We start from the raw sequence: 7,825 nt of genomic DNA, 5'->3' as shown, positions 1-7,825 counted from the left end.
GAACGGTGAAACGTTAAATTATTATTATTGCTGTAGATAACATTGTAAACATTTTTTTCATTAAGTATAATACTAATGTCTATATATTTGAAGAATCGCGTATACCAGTTTCAATAGTTGTGTTTATGAACTAAGAAAAGAAATGTTGGATCTATTCACCATACAACATGGACAAGCCTTATTAGGTGCCCTGATTTACTATTTGCTTCAGAATGTTTACCAGTAATATTATTAATGTTTACTATCGTGGAAATGTACTAATGAATGTATCGAAATCATGTTTCACTTACCACGCACAGCAGGAGTTCCGTCAATTATTCTCTGATCCATATGTGCACCTATAACGAATAGCGTTTTAACACCCTGATCACAAATATTTTAAATTTCATACCATATTATATTAATTTACATAAGTTCTATATTCCCAATAATTTCGTGCTTTTCGGATTATAAAATAAAAAATGTAAATACTTATGTTTAAGTGAAAACGTCTGATTTCTACATAGCCGTTAATTTATTTTTTATTGTATTTGAAACTTTTTGATATTATTAACTATTAAAATACACATTAACTTCAGATTAGATTATTTCGTTGCAATTGTATTGTAAATATTTTTTAATATTCAAAGGTAGAATTTACAAGGTATTTTTTGTGCATACTTCTAATCTTTTATGTCGTTTTTTAATAATTTGGAACATTGAAAGTGAGAGATATCATTAATGAAAATAGAATATGCACCTCATGAATATTTTCTGCTTTCTATTACATGTAAATTCTACTTGGAAATCTTAATTTTAAAAAAGAATTGAATTGAATTGAATAAATATATTAATCAATTATTATATATTATAAATAAATACATGTAAATGTAATTTAAAATTTTTATTATAAAATAGAAAAATACACAAAACTTTAATATAATAAAGCAAATTTTTAGTAAAATTATAGCGGATATTGTCTCCGTTCTTGTACATTTTAATCAAGATAGATACACATGTTATCCTTGTAAGGTTTTAATATAGTATGTTCCGATTATAAAACGACATATTCACATAAGTAGATCAATATCTTGTATAAAGAGAATAACGCACCCTCATTCTCCTTGATAATTCCCTCGAATGCGGAGCTTCAATCACACTTCTAAGTAACATTAAACATTTGTTATGCACACACGAAATTGAAATAAGAGTACAAAATTAATAATTATTGAAAAAACATATATAAATATAAGTACTCGGTATAGAGTCGTATCTAACGAATTGCTTCAAGTGACGTATTGTGTATTCAGTAATGACCACTTTACTTCTTACTAACAACTTTATAAATGAGACATTTTCTGTCAAATATTTACAAAGATTTATCAGTAAATATATTAGCACATGTATGAAAATCCGGGACCAATCACGAACTCCCTTAGCAGTAAAGTTAAATAAAAAATAGACGAAGAAGTTACTTTCACTCCGAAATATTAAAATTGGTATTACTATCACTATATGTTCGCACTACACAATTCTAATGGCCCTTTAGTAAGTACAAATCAACGTTTCCACCCAAGAAAGGAAATTTAAAAAAAAATACACATGGAATAAAAAACATTGTTTTGTGAAGGAAAGAAGGATCTATTGTTTCTGTTTATCGGAATAGGGTACTAAACTGACAACCTATTTTTCATTCAAAAAAGGTCAAATTACACAATATAGGAAGTATTCTCTCTCTGAATTTTTATAAATTTCATGATTAAATATTGTACCTCTTATTTTTTTTTATTTAATCATGAGGAAGGGAGCCTAGACGCCAAGCATTTGATACATCTCGATATAAATTACTCGCTTGGAAGATCCGAGAACGAGAAAAATAAATTAAAATAATATATTGAAAATTTGCTCCAATGAATGTAAGAACGGAAATGAGCTCTTAGAGCCTTTGCATACACATAGACGCTTCGAAAGATTTAGTTATGTGACCTCACTGTGACTGCAAAATTGTCTCTTAAAAACTAACCACATCAGCGAAAGGAACAACACAGAGACTTTTGTTCTCGCACTACGTATGACAATATGGCTAGAGAAACGATTTCCCGAAGGGAATAATTATCTGGAAATTGAAACCTAGATTGTGCTTTGTTCATACATAAAATTCGGTGGAACAATTTCCGTTCGAGCCAAGAACATCAGGACTTTACAGTGGAGGAGTGGGTGTGCGTTCTCTTTTAAGATGACAGGAAATTATTTTAGAATATTTAAATTTGACTCACAATGTTCTAGTTATATGTATGAGTATACAAAGACACTAATATCATAGTGAAGCGTATCATTTTAGTTGTCAAAGTTTGATGTTGTTGAGACACATCATGTTGGGGAAGCATATCGAGTTGCTATTTTGAAACATAATATACTCACAGGTCAAAGTTACAGAAACACTTTACTCTTTACCTTCGAATCGCTATGAACTACTAATAAGTTTCTATTAAGATGATTCATAGACCATTATGTGGAAAAAAGGAATTAACAACTTGAAAGAAATTGAAATACCCCTTATTTATGTACCAGCTTTATGATAAGTTTCCAATCTTATTTGCTGCATAATTCACTTTTGTCGCATCTAGGAAAAGATTGTCTGTGGGCCATCACTGTCTGCAAAAAAAAAACCGTTGGTGCTCCTCATTTTCCGTATGAAGGTTGTTGTAATCTAGTATTAGTTTAACTTTCTGCTGCATCATTTGTTACGTGAATGAATTGAATATAATCACTCCTATTTGACCATAAAATCGGATCATACTCAAGAATTCCTATGGATATTTTAAACCTCTCGAAGAAAATTTGGGTGTTTGTTGTAACGAAATCATTTAATTCTCTTTTCGCAAGAAATTTTATCGTATCACCTCTTGCGTCAAGCTTCTTAGCTGTTTCACGGTTTCTCCTTACAGTTTTAATTCTTTCAACAATTTGTTTATTTTTCAATTATGCTAACTTCATCATCAAACACTCCAACGCTGCGTGTTTCTCCGTCTAGTACCAGAGATGGCGAGAAAATTTAGAAACAGCCACTTCAAATAATTCAGCATCTATCTGTCAATAACTGTACGAACCTTTCAAAAATTGCAGATATTCTAATGGTGAATGGGATGCTTGATCAAATTTAAACCAAGCTTGCACATATTGTCGAATCAGAAAAATGCGTACTCTCCGAAGACCGGTTAAACAAAATTGTTGGCGAAAGAGAAATATTTTTAAACAGTAGATTGCTTTTCCCATCCATCTTACATGGTGAATTACAAGAGGTAAACGAAAGAAAAAAGTCTGGAGGAGGTATGCCATCCAAGAATATGATGATCAGTTTTAAATGCTCAATGTGGTCTTCTCTGTGGTGTTCTGCTTGTACAAATTTGATAACGAAATTTAACACTTCATTTTTTACATCGGAAATATTATTCCTTATTTCATCATCATCATCAATTCCTATAATAAAGTTAGTGCAATCTATTTTAGACCACTCGTTCTAAAGAGAACATTCGGCACAGATACAAACGAAACACAACACTTATCAAATACATATTTTAAAACCAGTTCATAAATGTGGTGTCTACAAGAAAGGTATAGAAGATTGTTTGGAGCTCCTGCTTTAGTAGAATACAAGCTTTAGTACAATACACCAATGACATGACCCACAACAGACTGCCTGAATGAACTTTACCAATTTCCATTCTTCAAGCGAATGTACTAGAAGCAAAATGTTCTTCTCTTGTTAATGACAAAATGGGAATACCAGATAGTCTCTCATGACCATCTCCTGTAATAATTATTGATAACCTTTCGGCAGTCTGCCAAATTCGGCAGTAATGTTCCGTACTAATACACAACTAACGCACTTGATGCACTCCGAAATTGTTTTTTGTGGCCCTGTGGAACTTTGGAAAGGATTTTCTCTCGACATCGGCGAATGGAAGATCTATTTATTACTAGTTTCTGTACATTATGGCATAATACGTCTGCCGTAGCTGTCAGAAGATGTATTGCTGCTCTATCAGTCACTTTATATCGATCAAGAACAGCAATTTATATTGGAGTAATAAAATTAGTTTTTCCGCTGTTACATCTCTTGAAGGGTCTGAACACACATGCACCTATTTTTACACTTTCCCTAAGATTCCCAATTCGATTTTCTTCTTCATTACTTGTATTTCTTGCCTTTATGTCTTTTGGTGTATAACGTTCAAGCAAATCATTTTCAGAATTTCATTTTCTATTGAGTTCCACTTTCTTCTGAAGCCGTGCATATCACTTTTGTTCTTTTCACGACAAACTCATGTCTTTACCAAGCATGTTACTAAGTCGTCCCTTCTGTCTTTGAGACAAAAGAGACAATCTTCCTTGATTGTAATAATACATGGAGCATTAGCGAGAGCTATATCAAATAAATCAGACAAGATATTTAAGAAGGCTTATTCTTTTTTCATTTACACTTCACTCGACCTTTTAAAGGTTCTTCTGAAATGCTCGGCATTTCTCATACAATTCTATCAGCTTGTCATTACTGCGTGGCTATCCTTTACCTTTTGCGTATCCTTGCCTTTTGCCAAAAGACCTCAGTTTCTTTAGCAGCTAATCATGCACTTTCCCTCGGACAAATCTTTAACACGCAATAACTCTTACATGAGTATAGATAGCATGTAAATAATGGCAGATTTGTACTTCTGTTAAAACGCTACCTCAAAACGATATGCCATATGACACTCTTACTATTTGAAAATTTAGACTCGAATTCAAGATGGCGGACTTGAAGATGGCTGCTATGATAATGCTATATAAAATTATGTTTGTCTCTTCTCCTAGTTCAACTATTCCAAAAATTTTCACATCCTCTTAAGCTGTTTGTCAATCACAATGGTTTATTCCAGATTTTTTCATATACTAACTAAGTCCGTAGCCTACGGAACCTCGAGGGTTAATGCCACGTCCACAAAAGCACCCCACGTTTTTTCTATCCTTATCTAACTGCATCCAGTTTCTACTTTGTATTCCAATGTCTGCGAGATCCATCTTAATATTGTCCTCAAATCTGCGCCTAGGTCTTCCTAATGGTCGTCTTCGGATTGGTCTTCCAGTCAAGACTTTGAAAGGGATTCTATTTTCTTCCATTCTAGCTACAAGAATAACTCACCTAAGCATTCTAGACTTGACGACCCTAACAATATTGGGTAAACCGAATAAATTATGTAGTTCCTCGTTATGAAGTTTCCGCCATTTCCCATTCCCGTTCCTCTTGGGTTCGAATATCCGTCTCAGGATCATGTTCTCAAATACTTTCAGTCTATGTTCTTCCCTCAGAGTAAGCGACCATTTTTCGCTACCATACAGAACAACAGTCATGATTATCGTTTTTTATATTTTACGTTTCAAATTCCTCGACAGAATTCGCGACGTCAAGATATTTTGAACCGAATAGTAACGCGAATTCCCAGCGTTTAGTCGACATTCAACTTCTCCGTGAATATGATTTTCCTCTGTTAATACTGATGCTAGATATTTGAAACTATCCACTTTATGAAAATTATTATTTAATATTTTAACGCATCTATAATATCCGTATTACGGTCCCGACGCACATCTCTGTATTTAGTTTTATCTGCATTTACTTCTAAACCCATGTCCCTGCAAGCATTTAATAAGATCTGTGCATTTCTTTTTATTGTTCTTCTATCATCCCCTAATAAATTTACGTCATCAGCATATGCGATAACCTGGTGAATACCGTTAAACTGTAGGCCCTGGTTGCTTTATTTGATTTTCCTTATAGCGTATTCAAGAACGAAGTTAAATAATAATGTTGAAAATGCATCTCCTTGTTTCAGGACGTTTTCTACGTGAAAGTTCGTGGACAGAAATTTTACTACCCGGACATTACCTTGGGATTCATTTAAACATATCTTAATTAATCTAATTAACGTTCTCGGTACTCCAAGTTCTGTAAGAACGTTCTTTATTGTTTGTATTCCTACTTTTTTGAGTATTTGCCGAATGGTAAATATTTGGTTGATAGTTGATCGATTTCGTCTAAATCTGCATTGATAATCTCCAACGATTTCATCTGTGTATGGGGTCACTCTTGCTAATAGAATATTTAAAAGGATTTTATAAGATGTTGACAAAAGAGAAATGCCTCGATAATTATTAGAGTCAGTTTTGTCGCCTTTCTTGTGAATTGGAACAATGATTGATTCTTTCCACTCTTGTGGCAATGTGGCAATTCTTCCTTTTACTAGATAAGGAGACTGAGTATTTTGTTCCACAATTTGTCGCCTCGAGCTAAAATTAACTCAGCCGGAATTTCACCTAAACCGGAGATTTGTGTTTCTTTAATTTCTTTATAGCGGTTTCTATTTCTATTCGGTTGGGTTGTGCAATATACGGTTCTGTGGTGTGTATCTTCGTATCCCAAGCACACTAGTTTTCAGTTGCGTGTTAAGCAAATGATCAAAGAAATCTTTCCATCTATTTAAGATGCTTTTCCCTTTCAGTGCGAAATTACCGTTAGATTTCTTTAATATATAAGCACGAGATTGATAGCCATTCTTAAATTCGCTGATCCCCGTATAGATGTCCCGGATGTTTCTATTTTTACTATTATCTTCAAGTTCCTTAATTTTAGCTTTCAAAAAATCGAGTTCCTTTGATCTAATAGTCTTAGAAGTTTCCCGCCTGATATCTGCGAAATTTTGTGTAGTTATTTCATTCAAATTTTGTAGCAAGCCTAATTTTGTCTGTTTTCTCTTCTCTGCTAGTCTGGTGCATTCCTGGTCGAACCATGGTTTGTTCCTACGTATTTCTCCGTGTCCTTAATTTTGTTTTGCTGAAATTTTAATGCTATCTCTAATTTCAATCCAGGTATCCTCCACACTATTCGACTCCGAATCTTGAAAAGCCGAGAATCTATTCGAAATCTTGAATTCCTCTCTTACCTGGCTGTCTTCTATTTTCTTTAAATTAAATCTCTCCGTTTTCGGACAATGAATATTACACTTATTCAACGATAATCTCTCTCGTATTATCGCTGCTACCAGGTAGTGATCAGTGTCACAATCAGCCCCTCTGAGGACTGGACATCAATTATGCTGGATTGCCTTCATCTATGTACTAAAACGTGATCAATTTGATTATGTGTTTTTCCGTCTGATTATGTCCAAGTGTATTTATGAACGTCGCCATGTGGGAATTTTGTAATCTTTACGGTTAGGTTTTTGGATGTTGCAAAGTTCACGAGTCTAACACCGTTGTCATCACTTTCCTTATGCAGACTTTTGTTCCCTATAATCAGTTTGAAAATATCCTCTCGTCCTTCGCATTGAAATCCCCTAACCGAATTTTCATATGGTGTCGCGGGAGTTGGTCAAATATCCGTTCCACTTCTTCGTAAAAACTGTCTGTCATATCATCTTTATCTTCAGTTGGGACATGTACATTTAAAACAATAATATCAAACCAACGTCCCTTAAAAGTAATAAAAGAAAGTCTGTCAGTAACAATTTCAACCTGTTTAATTCCTGGTAATATTCGTTTGTGAACGAAAAACCCTGTTCCTAACTGGTGATTTTTATATCCTTCCCCGTAAAAGAACGTAAAATTTCCGGAATTCACAGATCCATTTCCTTCCCATCTAACTTCCTTAACTCCTACTAGAACCTACTTTCTGAACTCCTACTTTCTTCATATACTATGTATTGAAATCGGATTCAGAATTTAGGTCGCTTGCGGCACCATTTCAAATTATTCAATGAATCTAATTTTTCTCCTGGTTTAATTTAGTCCCAAATTTAAGCATTTCATG

General features: G+C 33.7%; 1 long non-coding RNA gene across 1 annotated transcript in view; it reads right to left on the bottom strand.

The window, feature by feature from the left end:
• Positions 1 to 282: 282 nt before the first annotated feature.
• LOC145668435 (uncharacterized) overlaps positions 283 to 7,825 on the bottom strand; it is a 71,277-nt gene continuing 63,734 nt past the window's right edge. Inside the window, exon 3 of the long non-coding RNA XR_014128027.1 lies at positions 283 to 338. This is a non-coding gene — a long non-coding RNA (uncharacterized LOC145668435). The remainder of the gene's footprint in view (positions 339 to 7,825) is intronic.

The sequence above is a fragment of the Thermobia domestica genome, chromosome 1, assembly GCF_964235325.1.
Source record: "Thermobia domestica chromosome 1, izTheDome1.hap1.1, whole genome shotgun sequence".
Lineage (NCBI taxonomy): Eukaryota > Metazoa > Arthropoda > Insecta > Zygentoma > Lepismatidae > Thermobia > Thermobia domestica.
The sequence above is the reverse complement of the archived record's forward strand: the minus strand, read 5'-3'. Positions and strand labels throughout refer to the sequence as shown.